The sequence below is a fragment of the Apis cerana genome, linkage group LG2 (genome assembly GCF_029169275.1).
Source record: "Apis cerana isolate GH-2021 linkage group LG2, AcerK_1.0, whole genome shotgun sequence".
Taxonomy (NCBI): Eukaryota; Metazoa; Arthropoda; class Insecta; order Hymenoptera; family Apidae; genus Apis; species Apis cerana.
In genome coordinates this window covers 2,615,369-2,641,259 of record NC_083853.1, presented here as the reverse complement: position 1 = coordinate 2,641,259, position 25,891 = coordinate 2,615,369, and the positions used below count along the sequence as shown (strand labels likewise).

The 25,891-nt window shown below is 31.8% G+C and overlaps 1 long non-coding RNA gene across 2 annotated transcripts in view; it reads left to right on the top strand.

Annotated features, from left to right (window-relative positions):
* The window catches only part of LOC133665750 (uncharacterized), a 90,447-nt gene extending 64,848 nt beyond the window's left edge, over nucleotides 1-25,599 (top strand). The window contains exons 3-4 of one of the 2 annotated variants that reach the window (XR_009828997.1): nucleotides 24,850-25,093; nucleotides 25,469-25,599. This is a non-coding gene — a long non-coding RNA (uncharacterized LOC133665750). Of the gene's footprint in view, nucleotides 1-24,849; nucleotides 25,235-25,468 lie in introns of those variants that run through there. The other variant, XR_009828996.1, reaches the window with a different exon arrangement.
* Nucleotides 25,600-25,891: the final 292 nt, after the last annotated feature.

Sequence of the window (25,891 nt, the reverse complement as noted above, 5' to 3'; positions counted from 1 at the left end):
TACAATTATAAATCAAGATTCTATTTTTATTTTAATTTAAGCTTCATAATAATTTAATGTTATTTAAAAAAAGACACAATTTATAACATATTTTTTAAACATATATATTACAAACGTAATATGTAGCATTTTACATTCAAAGAGTTATTTTTAAAACTTTGATTGTTTTGCATGATTGACAAACATAATAATAATGTTAAATTTTGAAATAACTATTTTTTTTTATCACTATTTACATAATTCTTGAAGTTTCTATGAATTCATTTAAAATTCTTGAATTCATTTACAAAATAAAAAAAATTGTTTTTATTGTCCAAATAATCTTTATTCATATTTTTAATTTATATCATTATATCAAAGAATATGTAGTAAAAGAATGTATAAATATAATTTATAAAATTATACAAAAATAACTTAAAGTGAAATAATACTTTTTTTTAAATATACCTAGAGATATCATTTTTAAATGTAATAAATTAATAAATCTTAGATATTTAAAATTTGTTCATATATCAGTTCATATATTAATACCAATAATATTACGTATTTTCAATTATTTAAAATAAAGTAATTTTCATATTTCATTCCTCTAATCATATTAATATATATAATTATTCTTATATAATATATAATATATGAAAGTTTTTATGCTAAATTTTTATTATTCTTACATATGCACAGTACATATGGTGTTTGCATGAAATAGAAAGAAAATTTAAAATTCAATTTTGCATTATACTTGAAAGAAAGATTGAGATAATCTCCTTTACTACTATTTTACTTCGTCTAATGCAAAATTAAATTGCTTGTAATTTAAAAAATAATAAAAAATTATTTTTATCTTTACATATAGTATAATATTTAGTATAAATTAAAAATTTTTTATGTCAAAATACTTAATTGCTTCTCAGATATCTTATAATTATTTATATAATATTTCAATTTTAAGACACCTTGTTTTCCAAAAAGAAACTGTTTAACAAAAGAACACCATCAATTGAACAGATCAATCTCTCTAATTTCTTCAAATTTAAATAACTATAATGACATTCAATCACCTATTTTCTAATTAACATCTAACAATACGTTATAAGATCTTAATTGTGTTAAAGTTCAGTTAATTTAACGAGTAAAGAACATATATATATAGAACACGTTGGCGGGGAACAATGAATACAATAAACGGACCCTCCCGAAATCATGGTATTCGTCGCCTACTACAAGTTCCATGCTTCGAGTTTGAATGTGCCCCGATTAAACGAGCGGCCATCGGTCGATCGTTCGATCTGCTTGTCCAGTCCAGATCCGAAGCAACCGGAACGCTTAGTCATGCTCGACGTTCCCAGGCGTGGAACGCTTCAAGCGGTGTGGCCGAGACTTCTACATAGTACATGTATATATATATATATAAATATATACCTATACCTATAGCTTGTAAAGCTTTGTAGTCACGTAAGAACTTAGGCCGCAGAGGAACCATAAAGGAATTTATATACGTGAAATTTTTCTTTCATTGTTTCTCTGTACTTAATTGTAATAACGATGAACAAATGTCGTATTTCTTTGATGTTATATTATTAAGATAAGGGAATAGCATGTATTTGATGATATTGTAAATGTATGGTATAGATTGGGAGATATTGTATCGAAAGGATGAAGTAATATTAAGGTAGAACTTTTAATATTTCTGTTTCTTCTTTTTTTTTTCAAGTTGGATATCTTCTTAAAAATAGTTCTTCATAAACTGTCAATGTATTTTTATCATGATAATAAAATCGAAGATTTATATTATATTAACTTTTCAAAGTCTTATATTTCGTAATATGAATTTATTTTTCGTACAAATATATAAATCTGATTCTTTTTTTAATGTAATTTTAATATTTCTATGCATTTTATTCAAAAAAATTTGTGATTTAAATTGAGAAACATAGTGAGAAGTAACTGTAATAAATAAGAAATGTTTATCAAGCAACATTATTATTCGACTAATCTAAAAATAAAAAAGCAAATTTAATGCACTGACCAATAGATTGAACATTCCACCAAAAAAAAATTGTACATATTAATTTATGCTTGAATGTTTTCTTCGAGTTCAAATCGTTTAAAAAATTATTTAAAATTTCGTATTCCAAAGTTGAAACGTTACTTCCTCTCAATCACATTTCAAAATTTTTCATTTAAAATTTACGAAAACAAATTTTTAACTGAACGTAAAACCCATAAAGAAATCTCCATCGTTCGAATATTTCCGATAAATCGTCGCAGAAATTTTGCAGAGAAAAAAAAACACAAAATAACGATATAATTATCACATTACTTTATCCTTATCTCCATCCACGTTACGCTCTCGTTCCCCGTGGTTGCGTGTCACGGGGAACGCATAAAAGATGGGACAAGATTAAGGAGAATAGATGGAGAAGGAGGTGGGGCTTGGAAGTAAGAAGGGAAACAGCGGAGACATTCAGCGAGAGGACTGTCCGACGAGTGTTCCGCGAGAGGAGGGGGAGGACGACCGCAGCGACGTGCCGGAAGCGAGCAGGTGACTGGTAGTTCCGCTCCATCGAGCGCTGTTCCGCGCCACGGCCACTCGAGATCGGCTCGTAGACCTGCCTTTGGATTCGTATCACACGCGACCGACTTTTCGATGATCTTTTATCCTCCCCTTCTTCTCCTTCCTTCCCCCCTTCTCGTTCTTCAATCCCGTTGCCCTTTCGACACGCGTTCGTTTTCCGCAACGTCGAGTTTTTCATCGTTTTTTTAGACCCGTGGAACGGATATTATATCGGTGATTATATCAATTCTTTTATGTACGTGTATGAACAATCGACTCACAATGTTTTGAACGATCGATTGATCGCTTGAAAGAGAGAGAGAGAGAGAGAGAGAGATTTTTAAGCGAGGATAACAATTGTGAATCAAGAATGGGTTAAGTAAATTGGTCGGGTAACGATTAATTAATAAACATGAAAGGGATCAAAGATCAATGCGACCTGTTCAGTGTTGCATGCCAGTCTTCTTCGGTCGTAGAAAGAAATCGATGGGACGTGATATTGACTTGTGATTGGTTACTAATAATCTCTTGACTTGAAAATGTAGTTTTTAAATTTACGATTTACTGTGACTTTTTATTTTTGAGTGGTTTTTTTTTTTCATTATTTTATATGAAGAAAGAAAAATTTATTTATATATTAGAATATCTTTAATAATCAGTATTTATAAATGTTTCATTTTTATATTATCAATATCGTTAATATTCTCATAGATTTTATACGGATAAAAATTAAACATTTATTTCTACTGATAATTGAGCATCAAATCAATATTTTTATAAATCATGTAAAAAGAGAATTCTAATATATTTATGCAAGAAACTTTATCTATATCTTTAACAGATAGTGATCTGTAATACTTTAAGTAAGATATCTTGTAGAACAACTTTTAACGCATTTGTCATGATGTTCTTCTTTATGAACACGAATTTATGAATTTTTGAAGTGGTTTCATAAAATGTATCTATGAATTTATGTTATATATATAATTTATATATAATGAAATTTTAAATGTAGAATTCTAAAATTGTAAAATTTTTCGAAATTTTGCTGATTTCATAATTCTTATTCAAAAATGATTTATGGAAATCATATTATTGTTAGACAATGAAATCAAAATCAACGTTATATATATTTATATTTATAAAAAATAGAAAATAATCGTTAAAAACATTGTTAAAAATATATACAGAGTAATTCTAAAAAGATTAACTAAAAAAGGGGTAATTTAAAATAATTTAAAGCGATAAATTGGTAACAGTACACCATTTCATTTATTATCTGAAATATAATGATTTCTAACTATATATTTATACGATTAAATTATAAAATTAATATTTTATTTGTGTTCAATTTTAATATTCTAATATGTAACAATAATAAATTTAAACATATTTCTACAAAAAAGAAAACAAAAATTAACAAAGTTCTCTTGAAATTAACAAAGTTTAAATAAATTAATAAAATGTAAATAAAAAAAATTTGCAAATTATAAAAATAATTAATTATATGTTATTATTTAGAAGATATAAAAACTTCTTTCATTACAATAGATATAGAAAATCTTTTTATTTAATGCATGTACATAAAACATTTATGTAATTAAAATAAATAGGGATTCGCAGACACAAATTTATACATATAAATAACATTTATTGATTATTATTATAAAGAAATATTCAAGAATTATTTATTGCGAGTAAAAATTCAAGTTTCAAAAAATAGATACATGTACAATATATCTACATTACCGATATTAATAAATTTATTATGATTATAAGTTTAGATTTAATTCTTTGAAAATTAAACATGACTAAATATATAACATATAAGGCTTTAATATTTCATAGCTAAAATATCACAGAACACTAGCTAATGAATTAAACAGTGAAAATATTACATTTAAATATCAATTTGCAAACACACTTCCGCGCGTGCATACAATAAAAAATTCACACGAAAAACGGACCAACTCTCGAAAAGAAACAATACTCTCGATAAGGCACGTAAGTTAAATGATAATGACTCGTCACGAGGATTCCCACAGTCACCCCGTGACCCGCAGTCCTCTCGCGTTCCACGAGGCGATCAGTCGAATCGCGCAATCCTCCCCCCACCACTTCGGTCCCCACGGTCCGATAATTGGCCCATTCGCTAATTTCCAAATGCTTCCCCATCGCGGATAAAACCACGATAAAACAACGTCGACAAAGCGTGTTAGGGATAGGGAAAAGGACGGAGGAAAGCGCACCGCTTTATACCTTACGCCGGCATTATACGTCGAATAGAGAAATCCGAGGGCACTGTAATCCAGCCTAGTATATCGCAAACGAGTGATTTGCATCAAATTGATCCGTTAAGTCAACAAGACCAGTTATATCGTCCCGACGAGAGGTGTATTCCTTGTCTTGGTACCACGGAGATCTCCCGTCTCACAGCGCAGCACGGCCCGAAGTTGACTCGTTGCGCAACCCACGACTGACCCCCAATGGAACGATTTGCTCCGCAACCGATCCTTTCTACCACGAAACTGCGAAAGATGATTGATGTGGGAGCGGTTCTGTTTCGTTTCGTCTCGTTTCTTGCGCTGATTCCGAAGGGGAGCGTGGTCTGCCCCGAAACGACCACTCTGCCTCCCTGAGTATCGATGAAATAGTTTGATTGGCCGTGTGTGTTTGTCTTGTCTCATTTTTGCGATGTAAATTCGAAGATATACTTCGTGTTTGAAACTGAAACTGGATGGAATAGAATATGTAAAATAGTATCGTGTCAATGTTGAGAAATGTTCATTTGAAATACTATTAAAAAAATATTCGTTTGCATCCGATTTCTACATACAATTAATATATTTAACTAAACGATTTTATCCGGAAGTCGAATTGATTCAATGAATATTAGTCCAAGCGAAGAAAGTATCCGTCTATCAACCTCGTCCATAAAACAGGAAGAAAAGGAAAAGAGAAGAGAGGAGAAGAGCCGTATTCGTATTATAAAAATGAGAAAATCGTTTCCTATATAGTAAAGATAAACGGTCAAGAAAATAGAGATTCGCCGAAGATATTCGCTATTGGATGTACGCAACGAAGGAAGAGGAGGCATCTTTGGTTTATGGGTGAACGATTATGTATGTGGAATGAATAAATCACGAGTACCGGGTAACGCGGCTGCCACGTTCGCGCATACCACGCTATCTTCCGGAAAGAGGAGGAGAGGAGAGCATTGGTGGTGGTCACTTTAGCGGTGCATACGTATGGAAGCATGGCCGATCGTCTGACCATGGAGGTGGAATTCCACGCTGGTAACACGTGTAACGAGGAATCATCGTTCGTGCAACCGCGCGTCGGTCGATCAAAAATTCCCGATGGCAGATCGTAAAATTCGCCCGTTCCCTCGCTTCCTACATCAATCATACGTGTACTCGGGGCCTTTACGGCCCTGCCTTTTGTGCTCACTTTCACGGATCAAGGAGAACCTGTCGATCCTTCGGCCAACGATCCATCGCATTGTCTCGATTCCTCGTTGATATTTTCCTCCTCTTTTAGACGATCTTTAGAAAGCGTCTCGGCCCAATTCGGCTCGTAGAGATGGAGTTTACGTTGATTTTCAACGACGATAATTCGATTTGGAAATTTATCAGGGATTTGTCTCTCGATTCCTTTCAACAGATTTTAATCTGTTGTTTTATTTGTATTTTAACGCTTATTAAGAATGTTTATTTTGTAATTTATACTTTTTTAAGTTTTAATTTTTCATATAAGTCGAATAGATTAGAGTTTATTGAGTATCTAATATATATATATATATATATATATTTAATGATAGATTTTACAAAGATAATTTTCGCTAAATATTTATTACACGTATATATATGAATAAAATTATAAATATCAATAGAAAGATCTTTATGATTTCAAAAATTAAAATATGTTATTAAATATATTCGTTGAAAAATTTTATTTCTCATATTTATATTATTTTTGAAAGTACGCAATTGAATATCATCTTTTCCATTCGATCATTATTCTCTGCTCTATGACATCTTCATTTCTCTTTATATAGTTATAATTGTAACTCTCTTAAAAGAAATCTGAAAGAAAAATTTTCTTTTCTATTTTGCTATACGTTTTAGTGATCAATAGTAAAATTTGAAACCTATTTCGAAGAGAAATATATTTATTACCTAATCACTTAATAACTACAATTAAAATGTCACAATGAAACAACATCTTTGCGTGGAACTATATAATTGAAAACGATAATTACAAACTCGTATCCTTCAATTTAAACAAATACATATAATAGTAACATTCATTCTTAGCTACGAAGATTAATAACATAAAGAAGCACGTTACAGCGACGAAACATTGCGAATCATTTTAAATGACAAATGTGAGACAAGAACAACGAGTATTCGCATGATAAATCTCTCTCTGATATATGATTCATTGTCATATTTTGTTTCTTTCTTTCTTGTGTATCGATATGCTTACTCGCTCTCTGGAGCGAGCGCATATACCGAACGTTATCGAACCAAAAGTGGAACAAACATTGTGGATTGTCGGTCCAAAAGCCGACCAGTATCTTTCTATCCATGGCATCGCGAAACTTTCGTAACATTTTTGAAGAAAGAGAGAGAGAGAAAGAGAGAAGGGACCATTCACGTTCTTACGTGAGAAGTTTTACGAATGGCCACGGAAAATGAAGAAACCGTAGACCTCTTTTATATATCAAACTTTATGAAGTGAAGAGAGCCACGGCAATCTTATCACGTTTTGTTTGTTGTCATGTCGCTGGCAAATGATGAATAAGTCATAAGCGTATTCGTATTTCATTAAATTTGTAACCACCAAGAAGGGGGTAAGCATCGATTCTGTAAAATAATTCTATTCTTGCGAACAATGAAGCATAGATTATCACGATTATAATTTGTTAGGATAGTTTTATTTTGTAAATGAGAATGCTAGGTAGGAATAGAAAGGAATGGGTGGAAGAAATTGAGAAAACTGTTTGTAAAATTATTGTTTCGATTTGAAAGAATTGATGAAAAAAGATTGATGGAAAAAATATTTTTCTCATATGATTATTGATTATTGTGATGATCTTTATTTCAATTTTTTATCATAAAAATTCAAGAAAAATGATAAAGCACGATTTATTGATTTATTGTTGATTTATTAATGAAAGATGTCGTCTTTTTTATCGATAGAAATTTTGAACTTAATATGAAATTATTGATACAATTGAATCGATTGTTTTATAAAATAATGTTTAAAAGAATATTTCTGTAAGTTATGCAAACGGTGTTTACATTTAGTGAAACTACAGAACTTCTGTATATTTCACATCTTCAAAATTATATCTAATTTATTCTGAAGATTCTTTACATAATATAATGAGTATAGAAATCATATTATTTTATTAAAAAAATATTAATTTAAAATATTATTTATTCAATAACAGTTGCAATATTTTTCTCATCGATTAATGAAAAATACACACTGTCCTTGCAAGTTTATTATCATTCGTTTATTTTCGTTTTTTATTATTAATTATTATAATTAATTAAATGTAATAAATTTTTATTTTATTCTTAATACTGAATACATTTCTATTATATTATATTAGACTGGAAATATTTACTTTATATAAATAGTATGTATTAAATTTAGTAAAAAAAAATCTATAAATAAATAAATCATTTACTAGAATTATTTCTAGGTCAACATTTATTTAAATTATCTTGAACAATTGATACATATAAAAATAATAAAACAAAATGAGTAATTTATTTTCTTTAAATTTAAATATTAATAGTATCTAAGTGGCATAAATATAAAAATAAATATAAACTTTATATAGACAATAATATAAGTTACTATGAGTTACTCTCTAAGGAAAGAGCTTTTATGCAGCAATTTAAGGAAGAGAAATCAAGACTGAATAGAGTTAGGTATTTAAATGAAACCGTGTGTCTTTAACGACATGCAGTTCACCGAGCAAAGTCTCCTAGACTTCTACTTGTAATAGAAGTATAAAGCGCACATTCTCTGTCGCACTAGCCACCAGTGACCAAGATTTTAACGATAAGAATATTTTCTTTATATTCATTTCGTAATCGTTTTATTTCAATTATGAATTCTATGATTAGATTAGACAAAATCTGTTACATTCTTTTCATTCAAAATAAAATACTTTTATATTGTAAATAATTTTTAGATATTTGTAAAAAAAAAAATGTTTTTATAGTTCATATAATTTAAAAAGAAGAGAAATAATTTATGATATTAGATATATATTTCATTGATGTATCCTTTTATCTTTTATAAATTTATTTTTAATAGAAATAAGATCAAATGTAATGTATAAATGTATTTTGATCTTCGTGAAATAATATTTTTTTATTTAAATTTCTATTTCTTTTTGAGAATTAATAATTTAATTGATATGTATAAATAAATATAATAAAAATATAATAAAAATAAGAAATAATATCAGAAATTACATTATATAATAATCTGCAAATACTTAAATATTAAATAAAAAATTAAAATAGTAAAGTCTTAATATGTCAAAGAAGTCCTTACAAAAATTCAAAAAAGTTTATATTATAAACTAAATGAGATAATTAAACATTATTAATTTTTTAAAAAAAAAGTAAAGAACTTTTTTAAAATAAAAATTAATTGAGTAACTTTTGAGGACATTGTAAATTTTTATATTACAATATAAAAAATTTAAATATATTTCAAAAATATCAAATTTTGTCATTCTAAATGCCATGAATGATAGAATATAATAACAAGACCTTTAATTTTCTAATCAAAAAATATATTAATCTTTAAATTGTATTATTAATGAAATTGAATAAAATATTAGAAAATATTTAAAAGAAAAAATAATAATTAAAAAAAATTGCGATACTTTTATTTTTGTAAAAAGTTTATTTAAAATCAAGATAAATATTGAGAAATTTTGATGTTATTAACTTTCAAAGAAAAATATTATGGAAGTTGAACTTTAAAGAAGTAAAATATTAATCTTTATCAAGGACTAAAATAAAGTGTACTGAACAGTAATGCGCATTAGGCGAAAAATCTGCTGCTAAAACAATATAACATCCTCTGCGGATATTACAATCACATAACTTCAAAAATATTAATTTTGATGGAATGTTAAGAAGGGAAAATATTTCACATATGCAAATCAAAAGGAATATTATTTCAAATTCTGGAACACGAAAATTTGGAGAATAAATTTTATTTTATGCTTATTATACACTATATATTTAATATTGTATTATATATAATATTGTATTATTATATTAATTATATGTTTTAAAAATAAATAAAAATATAATATTAAATATATTTAGAAGAATAATAAAATACGAAATATAAATATTTCTACTAATACATATTTAAGATTTATTAATTTAAATATTATAATAACTTATTTATAAATAAATTGTTAATAAGATTTATACAATATTTATATAATATATAAACAAATAAATATACAAATATTGACAACAAATATATTAATAGAAAAATTAATAATCTGACATTCAATAATCTAACATTCGAAAAAATTCGCCATGATTATGAAGATATCTCACGAATATCATTTACATTTTATCATTTGCCCTTTTTTTTATGTATAGATATATTTATATTAATCCTTATATATTATAAATATTTTTTATTTTTATCAACAAATACTTATTATAATCATCCAATAATCCAATAAATGATTTTGAACGAATTAGAAATTTGAAATCTTAAGTAAGTATAATCTTAAGTAATCATAAAGTACGATTAACGAATTATTATGAATTGAATTATTCATAAAATAAATAAAAATAACCCAGTTTCGATTTCGATCAACAAGGACCAATCAATAAGACAGAAGCGTGCAAACCACGTCCGGGACTGGTCACATCAACTTGAACGCTCTCCGTCCATAATTCCCCGCAATTCAGTCAGAGGAACTCGCGGTAGGACCAAGCACCTAAATGAAGCCGTGTGCCTCTAACGACATGCACTCCGACAAGCAAGGAAAGACGGGCTTCCTGTGGTAAAAGGGATGCACCACGTACTGCCTGCATTACATTGCGACCGACCTCAAGAATATTTACTAATTCCCGTTGCGTAGTGAGATAACGTTGAAGGAGGAGGAGGAGAAAGAACAAGAAGAAGAAGATTCAGTTCTTCTTAGGACGGGCTGGAAGAAAGAGATGGCTAGAAAGGGGAACAGGTCCAGAAAACGGAAGAAATTGAAGAAAAAAAAAGCAAGGAAGCGAAGAAAAGAGATGGAACAACGATATATAGAGAGAATGTGAGATAGAAGAGAGAGAGAGAGAGAGAGAGAGAGAGAGCCAGATGGTGTACGCGAAAGGAGAAAGAATGGTGGTAGAAGACATCGTGTAGAAAGAAAGAGCGGGCAGAGAGAAACACGGAGGAGAGAAATGAGACAGAATGATTTCCCTCTACTCGGGGAGAGGCAACGACTACCAATTCCCTTATACCCACCAGCCGCCAACCCACCACCCTCGAAAAGAGTATTTAAAGTGACGTCATGGAAGGGAGGAAGAAGAGGAAGAAGAGGAAGAAGAAGAAGAAGAGAGGAGCAGCAGGAGGAAGAGGAGGAGGAAGGGGGTTGTTCGGGCAACAAGGAGGAGGGAAAGAGAGAAAAAGCGGGCGAAGGAGAAGGGGGGAGGACAGGGAGATGCTTTAAGACGCTCAATATAAATACTAGAGGGGGTTGAGAAAAAGGGTTGCTTCCCTTCGGGCCGACGACGCCGGCCGGAGCGTGTACGCTCAAGGAGAGCACGAAAGAGAGACGGCAAGTGGTGCAAGGACCATCGAATAGAGTGGGACGGTGTGGATCGTGGAAGAAGAAAGGTAAGAAGGATGGAAAGCTTGGCAGGATAGGTGGTGGATTTGCGGGGCGGGGGAGGGGGAGGGGGAGGAGAGAAGGAGGGGGAGTGTCAAGGGTGTACAGGGGGTGGCAGAGGAGTAGTCGGAGGGCGGGCAGGGAGAGGTAGAACCACCGGCGGAGGAAGGCAGGCGGCGGTAAGGTTGGTGGGTGGGTGGGTGGGGGTGAGTGGGGGGAGGACAGGGCCTACGGGGCTGGAAAACTCACCCCTTTTCTTGCTTACCCTCGCTCGCTGTTTAATTGCATCTTACTTTCGAATTTTCCGCGTGGAGCTATCGATCGAGACACGCGAAAGGGGGGTTCGTTTGCGTCTTATCTCCGACAGCCCTCGTCGTCTACTCTCCTCGGCCTCTCTATCTCTTTCGCCCTTTTTCTCCCTATTTCCCTCGTGCGCCAGACCCGTTCCTTTGCTAGTCTTCGCCCACCTCATCCAACTTACCCACATCAACCCCTATTCCCAGAAAGCGTGGGGTGTACCACCACCTTGGCCGGTCCACCCACCCTTCGCGGACTATTTAAAACTGCACGTAGCAGCGTACGTAAGCCAATGAGTTACCCGATCTTTTTTTTTTCCTTTTTTCTTTTTTTTTTTCTTACCCTATTTCATTTTCGATTAAAATCTATGTATTAGAATCCCCCGGTTGTTGATATCGTTCGCAATTTAGAGTCGTCCAACTTCCTTCTTGGTGGATATCACGGAATAATTATTTTCCAAGTCTGTCACGTTGTGACAGACGAGAAAAGAGAGAGAGAGAGAGAGAGTTAATGGTTTCCAGTGTTCCAAATATGCGATCATTCTTCGAGAGATTCGAATTGCAAGGATGATTGAAGACTTCCTCGTCTTTCTGCAGACGATAAGATACGATAATTTGTATCGGGCGCATTATTAACCGCGGTTAGGAGAAAAGATTAAAAACATCATCTCCGATTCGTCGAAATTTAATATTCTTCCACATCACAAGGATTAAATTTATTCCTCGTGTTTCGGGAAATTTTAATGAAACCCAGATCGGGATCGAGAGGTTTACCGCAATTAAAATATATCAGAAATAACCATCATAACCGTTACCATTCTTTATTTTAATATCTTAATATCGATGCCACGAATCTTTAATTGCGTTGCGAGCGTGCTTCTATAAGCAGGAAACTCTCCCCCTTTAATCGAAATGCCCGCGACGCGAATCGAGAAGACGCGTGCTCGAAAAAAGGGAAAGAAAGAGAAAAAGAAAGAAAGAAAGGAAGAAAGATGGGAGGGGAGGGAGAGGAAGGGGAAAAAAGGGAAAAAACATTTGGCAAAGACAAGATTCAAAGATCGGTAAGAAGGAAACAGAGCGTGGCGTAACGGGGAGGCGCCCGATGTTATTTTCGCCCCTTAGATTTTTAATCAATCCGTCACTGGTAGGGTAGAGAGACGGGGGGTGGTTTCTTCCTTAGTTCCCTTCCTCGCTTCGTATTTAAAACCTCGGGGCTGATGAACGCTTCTCATGCCAAGCAGCCTGCTGCCTCCTCTCCAGTCCTCCCACCGGCTCTCCCTCCTCCACCGATTCCAACCCCTGCCCCCCTCCCCCTCCACGGCGCCTCTTCAACCCCCGGTTGAAACTCACGCACGCATACGTAGCCAACTGCGTGCACGTACACGCGTGCACGTGAGCCTGTTCACCCTTCGCGTTTTCTTGTTGCGCGGGGCGAGAGAGGAGGGGAGGGGTCGAAACATTGGCGGGACGGGGTGAGGGGTGACAAAAGTAGCGGGTTATTTCATAAGTGTGCGACGCATCACGTGCACAGGTTTTCTCTTTCTTTCTATCTGTCTCTCTCTCTCTTTCGTCATTTACCTTTCCTCGCATCGCAATATGGGCCGGTTGTACAATGCTTGTTACGAACACTTATGGCGCTTACACGTGAGTATTGCGTAAATAGCGGATAGAAAATGCGTCGAGCCTTCCGTATCTTCCGTCTTAATTTCCTGGTCGATACATAGGTATATGTAGCTTTGTACAATCTTGGCCATAAGTATGTATGTATGATAGTTTTAACGGACTATTTTTAATGTAATATAATATGATTGTTGGTATTTATTAGAACATATAGGTTAGATTGAGTTAAGTGTGTATCTTTGTATAATCTTGACCATAAATGTGTAAATAAAATATCAAATAATTTCATTGAATCATTATTATTAATGTAAATAATAATATGATTATTATTCAGATTATAAGTTAGATTAAGTTAGGTTTAAATCTTATTTTCTGTTTTTTTCATGTAGCTATTTCTCTTTTTTATCTTTTCAATTCAAGATATCGAATATCTTAAATGCTAATATGCTAACTACATACTAAATATGAAAACTATATTTTCAAACTTTGTTATTTAGGTACAAAGTTTTGAAATAAATAAAATAAATGATAATTTATTGATGTTGGAATGATAAAATATAATTGTTAATATTAATGTCAGATAAATTATTATTATTTTTATTTTTTTCTATAATTACTTGTATAATCGAGAAAGGTTGCATCATTAATTAATAACATCTAATATTAAATTTAATTATTTAAATTTAATTATTTAAATAATGTGTGCAATATTTAATATTTTATATGCTATAATTAGTTTTGTGAAATAATTAGTAAAATCAAGATAGATGTATCAATGAAAAGAAAATTTAATTATTTTTCATTACTAATAATAAGATAATTCAAAATTTATTATTGGTAAAACATATTGTTTTAAAATAATATAAAATAAATTCATAAAATTGAATAAAATTCATTAGTGATTTTATAAATTTGTTTTAGATTTTTATACTTATTATAAAGAGATGTTCTTATACTTATGGATGGAAGTGTATGTATATATTCTCTAATTGAAAGCAAGCGGATGAAAGAAACCTAGCACTTTCTGTAACGGCATACACGTGAAACGCTTCCGTGAATTTAGACGGTGAATTGAACACACGAGCAGCTTCATATGTTCACAAATACATGGTTTTCTTTTTTTTCAATGAGAAATAAACACCAATCTGTGAATGATTTTGAATAACACGTATGAAGAATACAACGATCATGCGTATTTATTGTTCAAAATAATTCTCAATATTTACTTTACACGTGTGAAAACTTAAATTAAATTTCATACTTCGTTTAATCTTATAATGTTTATAATGACTATAGACAGATATTTATGTCATAGCATCAATCTTTGTTTAAAATCTGTTCAATTATATGAAAGACAATGATTGATCTTATTAAAATAGAAACATAAATATAAATATTGTGAAAGATATCGACATAAATATTAAATTAACTATTTTTTTTTTCATTGAAGAATGTTTCGCGTATTACTATGTTGAATTACATTAAATTTGCGATTTATTTATCGAAACTGTTACTATGAAGAATTCTTTATAAATTTAAATACCAAATAATAATATTTAATCTTATTTTGAACTTTTTAATTAATAAAATTTGATCAATAAAATACAGTAATATTAATCGTATTCAAAGAAATCTTTTTTTATTGTACGATATCCCATAATGCGATGTATGAAGATTTAATATCTTATTGATATATATATATATATTATATATATATATATATATTATATATATATATATATATTATATATATATATATATATTCTATAGTAAAATTTATAACAGAACACTGTTGATAAATATAGCACAAAACAACATTCGTGAGATTTTTCGAATTAATTAATTAAAAAAATAAATACATGCTACACGATTTTGTACAGATTTTCTCCATTCTTCATTATTCATCAACAAAATTACAAAATTATAGATTCACGTCATCCTTTTCTTAAATTCCTCGAACTATTAATTTTTTAAACTCTATTTTTTCAAAGATATAGTATATTTATTTTAAAGAATTGTTCCATCGTTTTACGCGCTCGACAGAGCTACCTCTTAGGTAACCTTCTTGCCTGAGCATGTAACGAGTCTTACCTGTCCTCTACACGCGTTCGAGTTGTCCACGTAACACTGGGTTCGGTTTGCAAAGTAAATCTCGGAACAGGAGGCAAATGTAATAATATCTTTCCTCATTTATTGCGAGATATTTTGCAATATACATCCTGGATCTACACTTTGATGACACTCATCGACGTTTAATTATAATTCGAAGCACTGTCTCTTCATTATATCGCATACAGAAGAAGATTCTCTTAAGATTTCTTTCCTTCTTTTTTTTTTTTTTATTGTAAATCTTTTGTATTTTTCTAGAATTTTCATGATTATATTTGTTCAGAATATGTTGATTCATCACACATCATTATTTTATTATTTCATCGTACATAAAAGAATAAAATTTTCTTCGAATCTACGCGTTAAAAACTTTTCGAATTAATCAATTTTCGTGTAATCAATCGATCAGTATAATTATATATAATCATTAAATGATATCAGAAATACTATTATTAAAAAATAAAGAAAAATAGAATAATGATAAAGTAAGAACGAAGAACGAGGCAATTATACGGATCGATAATCATTTTCAATCGGATGAGGGAAGACATTAGACAACGGACTCGAAAGAATGAATATAAAAGAGTGGCCTGGATTTTTTAATTCGTACATGCGCGAAAAATGAAGCGTTTCCTCGCGTGCCTGACCCGACGCCTCGCGTGTAATTTCACCCCCGGCGTGGACTCAATGCTGGCAGCCCGTAGGGTTACGTGCTAACCATTACACATTTAACGTATGCGTACGCCATTAACCTTCTCGACCTCTCCTTGTCGACTTCGATTTCACTCAGCCCCGTTTAGCCCGTGATTTCGTTACATTTTGTTATTCTTGTTCGATGATCAGTGGAATTAAAAGTTAATTTAATCTTAGTTGAATTGACTTTTTCTTTTTTTTTGAAAATTTAACCCATCGTTAAATTGTTTCAAATCTCGTTCAACAAATTAATCGAATTAAACAAATTTCTTGAATATAAATCAGCCTTTTGAATAGATTTTATTGCATGAATACACGCGAGAGTTGATTAGAAAGTAGAAATGAAAGTAAAATTCATTAGCTTCAGAAATTATTTGTTTTTCAACATAGTTCATATTTATGAATATAAATTAATTTCTCTCTATATTCGTTTTTTTATTCTTGTTTATTAAAATATCGATCGATTTTGAATTCGAAATTGTTTATAGTAAAATGACATCTTCAAAAGTTTTTTCGGTGAAAGAAATTGGAAATAAACAAGTATGGTGAATAACTAACAACTAGTTCAACTTTAATTTCTCTAAAGTTATATCGTGTTTGAAAAAATTAATGATAAATCAATTAAATTAAATATTATTAATTAGACTATTTTATAACTTGAAAATCAGTAATCATTGAATGAAATCATTTAATCTGAATAAACAAATTTCAATTACTTATAAATTTTATAAATATAGATAATAATGAAATATTTAATTATCGATAGAAGTTATACATTAAAAATAATAAATAAATAATTTTTGGAATAATAAAAAGGACATTTTCAAACAAAATAATATTATTTTAACATCACTTCTTTTATTTATAATATATCAAAATAAAGTTTTAAAAAGATCATTCAAAAAAGAATTTGATCGAATATTCAATACACATTGCGAAAAATAATATATGTTATTTTTAATATTATTATATTATTATCTTTTTTCGCCAAATAAACGAACGAATATATTGCTCCAACAAAATTTTAATAGACCAATCGTTGCTCGAGACAGAAACAATTGAAAATCGTGTTATATATTATATATATACCTGAGGAAGCAATGAGTTCCTAGCTGTGCGTGAATTTCGATCGTTCATGGAACGTTCGATCGGCTCATTACAGGCGAGGTGGCAAAAAACTCTTGGACGATAAAACTCTGGCATCGCGGAGGAAGAGATGATGAAGGGTACAAAGTGTTACGAGAAAACAATGAAGAAACGATCGTTCACGTGCAAAATCGTAAAAACGCGTTTCCGGAATGGGACGAATGTCGAGAGAGGTGGTATTCTTTGTTAGCGGCGATGGATCTCGTAGACGTGGGATTCCAGGATCGCCTTGACACAAACAACGAAGCTGCGAAAGAGATGTGAATTGCTGATGCATGACACAGACCGCAGTCCACATCCGGCATCATCGACCGACTCCTGCAAATTCAGATCGTCTGCCTTCCCAGCTTCCTTGGATTATCAACCCGTACAGTTTTCGAACGTTGCCCCAGCCAAGCATGTTTTGATTCCACCGGATACATAACTCTTGAATCGTTTCGAATTTATTTTGTTGTTGTTGTTGTTCTTTTTTTTATTTTTGCTTATTATTAATCAATAGTTCTTTTTTTTATTAAATCAAATATATTAATTATTCATGCTCTGTGTTATACGAGTTTTTTTTATTAAATATAACAATATAAATATAACAAATATATTATATCGTTCACTTCCTATCTATTTCAAAATCGATTGCTTTCCAAGAAATTCTACGAAAGGAAGCTGATAAACTAAACTTTCGATTATTATCATCACAGTTATTTGCAAAACGAAATGGAAAACTGTGCATACCAAATTTCACACCCCTTCATCTTTTCCATCATTTCCATCTTTCAACTCGACCAATTTCTTTCTATGACAAATTACACGAAAACAATAGAAGCTAATTCGAATAATACGATTTCTTTCTACGATTACAGACTGCATAGAAACTGGCAATCCAAATTAATTTTCATCGTTTAGTTACGCGTAGTTAGAGGGTGAGAAGTTTCCGACTCGAGGAAGGGAAAGAAAAAGAAAGGAAGAAAGAAAGAAAGAAAGAAAGAAAGAAAGAAAGAAAGGAAAACGTTGGCCCAGGCGATACTTTCGGTGGAAGTGCAGCATAGCGGCGGAGGTGGATGAGGAGGGCAGAGGTGAGGGAGGAGGGGAGGGGGGGGCCAAAAAAATTCATGTCATACTCGAGTGGTTTGCTCGAGCCGAATGCTCGGCGCGTTTTACTGCGCTCTACTGGGCTCCGGTTGGCTCCACTTCGCCAGAACAAGGAAGGTCTTGGTTAAATCCAAAAGCGACTAGCACGCTTCTACTGGCCGCACCAAAGCGAGCGTATTGCGCCACCAACAGTCAGAAACGCCGCTCTGCCAGACTGCACAGATCGCTGCATTAATGCCATTCTTTCGAGCCCTGTTCATATTTTTCCTTGCTTCCTTTCTTTCTTCCATTTTTCGTTTTGTTTCCCATTTCTCTTCGTTTCCCTCTTCTTTCTCTCTCTTTCCCTCTCCGCTCGTGTCTTTCTTTTTACTTCTGTTTTTTTCTTTCTTTCTTTTTTTTTTTATTGCGAATCGAAGATAATACGAAAAATTACACGCGTAAATGTCTCGCGTAATATCGATATGATAATGAAAAAGCGATACGACGTTGTGCTAATGAAAAAGATCAGAGGGATTATCGACGTTCTGCACGATCGCCTTGATTTTTCAGGAATTTTGCGTTTTCCGTTCATTGGCTGAATGATCGTTCTTTACGCTCGTTTCATTTTTGAGAAGAGAATTCGATTTACCATGAAATGCATATATAAATTATTTCATTCTTAGAAATAACTTGCGTTTCGATATTGATTCTTGTCTTAGAATTTTGATTATAATAAGTAATGTATGTAAATATTACAATTATTTAACTACATTTATATGAACGATATATGATTCTTTCAATGTTTTACAATTACAAATGTTCAGATATGTAATAACATGCGAACGTAGGAATGAATTTTCATGAAAAAGTAAGAAAAAAAATAGAATAAAATTTTTTCGTCTAAGACGAAGTTATAAAATTTTTTATTATACAATTGAAATTGGCTAATTTTCGATTGGATATAAGAACTTTCAATAAAAGTCGTTTGTTTTCACAGGTAGAAAATTTATCTTATCGATAAATTATTCGAAAATTAGCTTTTCTCGCTTTTATATTTGAAAAATTTTCAAATTCGTTCTTGTCAAAAACGAAAAATCGGATAAAAAAAATATTATTTTATTTCTTTTTTCTTATTTTTTCATAAGGAATTACTCTCGTCTATATGTGTATTTGGTCGAAGTCTATAAATGGATTCAATAACTTGTTTTTCAAATTATATAGTGCATTAGTTTATTATATCACATTTTAAACGTGCATTTATTTTAATTAAAGCGATAAATACATAGCTAAAGTTCTTTTAATCAGAAATAAATCGAATATGTAAATGAAATTCTATTAAGTTATAGAAAGTGTGCAAATAAATAGATTAAAATTTCTTAAATTTTTTATTCGATTATGAAAGTAGAAAGTGACACGCATTAACTTTTCAATAGCTTAGAATGATTCAGCTATAATAGATTCATCAGGTTTTATATTGAAACAAAAAAATAAATACATAGAAATATAGTAAATATTGTAAACATTTAGGAAATATAATTACTGAGAATATTAACTTTGTTCAATTTTTGGTAATAATATTTCATATATTTTATGATGTAGTATATATATTTTTTTTTCTTCTATTTTTTTTTGCACACTACATCTAAAATAAAAATAATTTTGAAAAATGATATATATTTATATTGCTTTTATAAATATTTATTTATATAATATATAATATATAATTATATTAAAAAATAAAATCTTTATTGAATTTTAGAGAAACTTATAATTACATAAATCCTTAATTCTATTTCTTATTACTTTGTCATATTACATTTATCAACTTTGTTTCTTATTCATTCATTGTCAAATTTAGCGAAAAAACAACATAGGAAGTCCAGTGCACGATCTTCTTTCATCTTCTGACCTAAATTCTCTGACTTCAGCGGGTGAATAAAGACGATATTTATAGAATCTACCATTCTCGTTCCTAATAAAATTTATCGAACAAATTAAATATATAATAACAAAAGCAAGATTATTCAAAATAATAATTTCATTTTTATACTTTAATATTATAATAATTAAAATTAATGTTAAAAAATTTTTAACATTATAACATACACTTTTTTGTTAAATTATCCTTGTCCAGATTTTTTATATATTTTATATAGCAATTTATTAATTTTTAGAAAATAACTATAATAGATCTCTAATTCTCATTCTTTAATGTTTTCTCTGTATTCAATTTTTAAATATATATTTCTTTTAATATCAATGTTATATACATGCTTCTATACTAATATATAAAACTAATATACAAATCATCAATTATCATAGCTTTTATAATTATAAATGTTTCTTATTGTATATTATCCTTTTTTTCTATGATTTATTTTACTATGATTCGTTCACACCATTTACTTCTTCTATTTTATTCACACATCATTCAACATAACATTCATCTCCTCCCAATATTATCATAAAACATTTCCATTCTTTTCAAAAGACATATCTTCTCAAAACCTTAATCTATGCATTTTAATCCCAAATCTCAACAATATCTCGTATCTCACTTACTGACCAACGACGCATCAATTGCCACACATAAAACAACACGCGATAAAACGCATCCCCCATCCCCTTCCCTCATCGATGATCGGCCCAACTATCAAATTACCAAAAGCCCCGTCCTCCGATTCCATTCCATCCGGACAAGGATGATGATCCCCTTTCCCATTGTTAGCATAGCCTAGCCCAAGGTCCGGCAGATTTTCATCGTGTGGAACGTTTCGGACCAATGAGCGGGCGTCGGGCTCCTTCGGTTTCAGAAAATTACGCGAAACAATCCTTGTAAGTCTTGTCCAGGATTTTGATAACAGAGAGAGAGAGAGAGACTTTCTCCTCCTCCTCCTCCTCCTCCTCCTCCCTCGTCTTATGCGAATACGGAAAGGGTCCCGTACCACCCATCCTGGGGCAAAGCTTTCCGGCTGATCACCCGGTGTATGGACACACTTACGTGCATCCAACACACGAGTTCAAGAGGCACAAGAGGGGGGGAGAGGGGGAGGTGGAGAGGCGAGCGGGCGAACGTAGTTTCGTATGAGAATACACCACCACGATACGTTGCACGAAAGGGGGAGGAGGGTACGGAGAGGAAGAGGATGAAACGAGCAGATAGAAGCAGATACCGATAGAGGGATAAAGGAAGAAGGAGAAGGAGAAAGGGGTGTGCGCGATGGGATGGATGCTACACAGTACGCGGACGGTCTTAGCGGTATCTTGGCTCCCTCGCTGTCCTGGGGGCGAGCGGCTAAATACCTCAGGATTGTTACTATTGCCACCCCTTTTCGCCCCCTTCTCCCTCAGCCCACCCACCCCACCCCCTTTGATACGATGGAATGGGTTAATGCTATTGATTCACGTGCACAAGGTGCTTGGGTAGAAGCGGCACCGACGGCAGCCACTGTTTGACAGTAACGGATCTCCTCTTGTCGCTTTCTCTCTCTCTCTCTCTCTCTCTTCCTTCTTCTTCCTCCCTCCTTCTCTCTCTCTCTTCTGTCTCTCTGGCCTCTCTGTCATCGGTTATCTTTCCTTCCTCTCACGCTGCCAGCCAAGATACGACGGTGTATATAGACGAATGCAAGTATCGAGCCCCTTGTACTTTGTGTCCCTCGAAACTGAGTTCTCGAAAAGTATAGGGATAGGATAGGATAGGATAGGATAGGACACAGGGTACCGCAGTTAAGTGTTCACGAGGAATTCGAATTGGGGATGGAGGGGGCGGGGGCCGACACTTTGACTTTTCGAGCCCGAGTCGAAGGCCCGAAAACTTTCCGTTTCCCTTCTTTCCCGATACGGAGCCATTGGTTGTCGTACGCGGACGGAATCGATACGGATTGTATGTTCGGGTGACAGATTTGTTGCAACGCGTTGGTAACGGTGCATGTGCAACGATGTTTGCAAAATTTAATTTTGATCATATTTCAACGCTGCGTATTTTGATGCTCCTATTTATCTTGTTGATACGCGTGAATATTTATTTGCGCGTATAAAATATCTGATATGTATCGATAATTTAAAATAATCTGGTAAAATTAGACGAGCAATAGATATAAATAGGGAAACGAATGAATCAGAAGTTGGAAGTAGGAGCGGATCGTGAATGTCAGGCATATGTGAAATCTAACAGAGGATTATGCAGATTGAGATTTATCGATGAGACTGCATTTTTTTGTCGCTATTATCGCTATTACGTTTATTATTATATTCTTATATTATTATATTAATACATTTATGTTAATAATATATAAAATGAAATACTAAAATATTATTTCAGATTGGTTAAAAATGGTATTCGAATGATATTTAATATCAAATAATAGAAATAATTTTGAAACAAAACTTAAACAAATTTATTTATTAAAATTAATATACGATCACAATGAACAAGAAATAATATATATAACACAAAAATGATTATAATTTATTTTTTATTTCACAAGTAAAAATATATCATGCGATTTCAACAAAATCTTACATTTTACCAAACAATATATTACATATAAAATCGCACAAATATTTCCATATAGCGACTTAGAAACACGCGAACGTGGATAGTTTATGTTATTGATCTATATGCGCATGATATTTGAACATAAATGGCAATGACGTCTCCAGCATTTCAACCAATGATTCGCTCTCTCTTCGTTACATGCCTATGTGCACACAGAAATTAGTTGCATTATCGAAGTAATAAAAGTTTATTTTATTTGATTTATAATAAGGTAAACTAGGTAAAAGCGACAATATTGAAAAAAATTCATTGTATATCAAGTTGAAGCCAATCGTATAAAACGATCATCGATATCTTAATTTCTTTTTTAATTGGAATCAATCAAACAATTAACGCAATGATATTCGATAGCTGATTTAAATATTAACATGTTGACAAAAATCAATAAAAAAATAGGTATTTGTTTTTTATCTAAAAATTGAAATCTGTCATAAATCTGTTAAAAAATCTAGATATAGTTTTCTTACTTTTTTATAATTTTTATAATTTTCTTTTAAATATTCTTTGAAACTTGTGGTTCATCGACTTTAAAGTGCCATCGAGTTGCGTAGGAAGGATACGCTAATACCATAAATGGTGCATTAAATGCGTGGCGCGAATATCGGCTGTTCAACCCCTCGAAGTCATCACCCCATTTTGGTACTCTTGAATCGCGGGGCTCCGTCGAGCTATATCTTACTTCTCGTTCGCTCTTGGCCAGTTACTTCGCGAGATTACATTTTTATCGATCCTCGAAGATGTCAAATAACTGTCCCCATTAACAATCCAGCCAAGTTGATACACGTGTATTTATAGAAAAATAATTTATTTTCACCTGTCGCGATACACGTGTCGGATGTGGAACGATCTCGACGGATAAAATAATTCATCGATTTCATGGAATTATCTCTGTCATGAATTAGTTATTCGAAGATAGAAAGGTAGAATATAGATACACATCGGGAATAATATAATTTGACGTGGTTCATCGCATAAGAAAAGTGTGACACGATTCGCAAATTCAATTTTCCTAAAAATAATCTTCCCGGAAGTTGTTTTCTCGATATACACGGAATAAAAAAATTACGAATTATATGATTATTGTTTAATCGTAAAAATAATTTTAAATCTTTTAGATATAAAAAATATAGAGAATATAGAGATAATAGAGAAAGAAATAGTTTCTGTAAAATTGATTTTTGACATACAATGAAGATTGTAAAGTTTTGATTTTTTGTTACTTCTATCGTTCTAATAGATTATTCTATTGCAACTGCTTCGTTTGAATTTCATTTCTTGTGAAATTTAAAATATTATATTCATTATCATCATCAATTATTGATTAATGATAATTTCCTCTAAATCTATTGCAAAATTTTTTCATCCAAAATTTCTGACACATAACAAACAAAATTATCTCGAAACCAAATATTAAATTACTATAAATTATTCTATAAATAATATTTAAACGATAATTATAAGATAGTTTAAAAAATTTGTCGAATCGAACCTTTCCAACGTCTTAATGTCTTAAATATTAGAAGGCAATTATATATAGTTCTAGATTATTAGCTTATTACAGAATAAGCATAATAAAAGAAAATTCACCACCACGATTCGTTCCATCTTATTATACACGGCCGAACGAAATAAAGAAAACTGCAGTTTCGCAAGTTCGTGTTATTGGGCGCGCACGATGTATATCAAAGATAATAAAGCCGGAACGAAACCAGCCTGCTTTCTTGAATCATCATTGGGCGCACGCGATAATATACATACAACCTGTTCCATCGCTTCCCTCTTTATCCCAAGAATTTATCTCGCGAACGAGGGGTAGAAACCGGGAACCAACTTTCAAAATATTCGTGATTTCATCCCCCCCTTCCCCCTCTTGTTCCCCCGCTTTCGAGAATGCATAATCCCATCTTTTTGTTAACAGATAGCACGTACTCCTCAGGTGGAGGAGGGGCCAATCGGCACCCCGATATACCGATTCTCATCGCCGATGGAAGCGCGTTGTCCAATTACGATAATGAGGCATCGTCGTCGTCGTCGTGTCGTTTCATGGTAAAGAATGAATCGTCCTTGACGCTTGGATGAACAACGATGCAACGTTGCAACCTATTCTATGGTGGCCAAATGTAGGAGAGAAACCGGAAGTGGAAGAACCAGAGCGAAGGAAAGTAAGTTTGTAAGCTTGTTAACTCAATGGATATATATGGATAAATATATCGATTTTTTCGAAGGAAACACGAAATTTGCGACAATCCTTCCATATATAATATGAATTAATAAACTCGAACGAATTTTGTTTATTACGAATATTTCCATTACGCTTCCTCTTTTTCTTCATTTCTCTGAGTTATGTTAGTTTCGAGACATTGTTCCGATTTATTTCTAATTGTTTAGTAAGATAAATTATTCGACGTAATCGAATAACACCAGAGTTTGATATGATATTAAATTACATTCCCCTTGCAATTGTAAATGGATAACACGTATGCTACCGTTGATAACGTTTCGACGATATAGCAGTGATATCGATATTTCTTTCGCAGAGAGTGACTAATGTAATTCGTCGATCCTTATCGATGTACTGTCGATAGATGGATGGGATATATCGCATGTTAAATCGACGATGCTTGAACAGTGGTAGCGAATGTGTTAATAAACTTACAATTAGATATAACCCTCGTATATAGTGCGAATGTTTCCATCACAGTGTTTTTATTGACATTCCTCCGAGCTCTAGGTTTCGTTTAACACAATTTTAATACAACAGAGAACAAATCATTTGTTTAATATATTGATCTGATGCAGTTTTAAATAGAATGATAGATTTTAGAAAAAACTTCACATGATTAAGAATTTAAAGTATAAAAGAAAGAAAATTTCGAATATTTGCATTAATCGAGTAATTTAAAATTGATTTTTGTTCTTTCGAAAATTTCTTTCAATATCATTGCCATGTTTCAGATTCA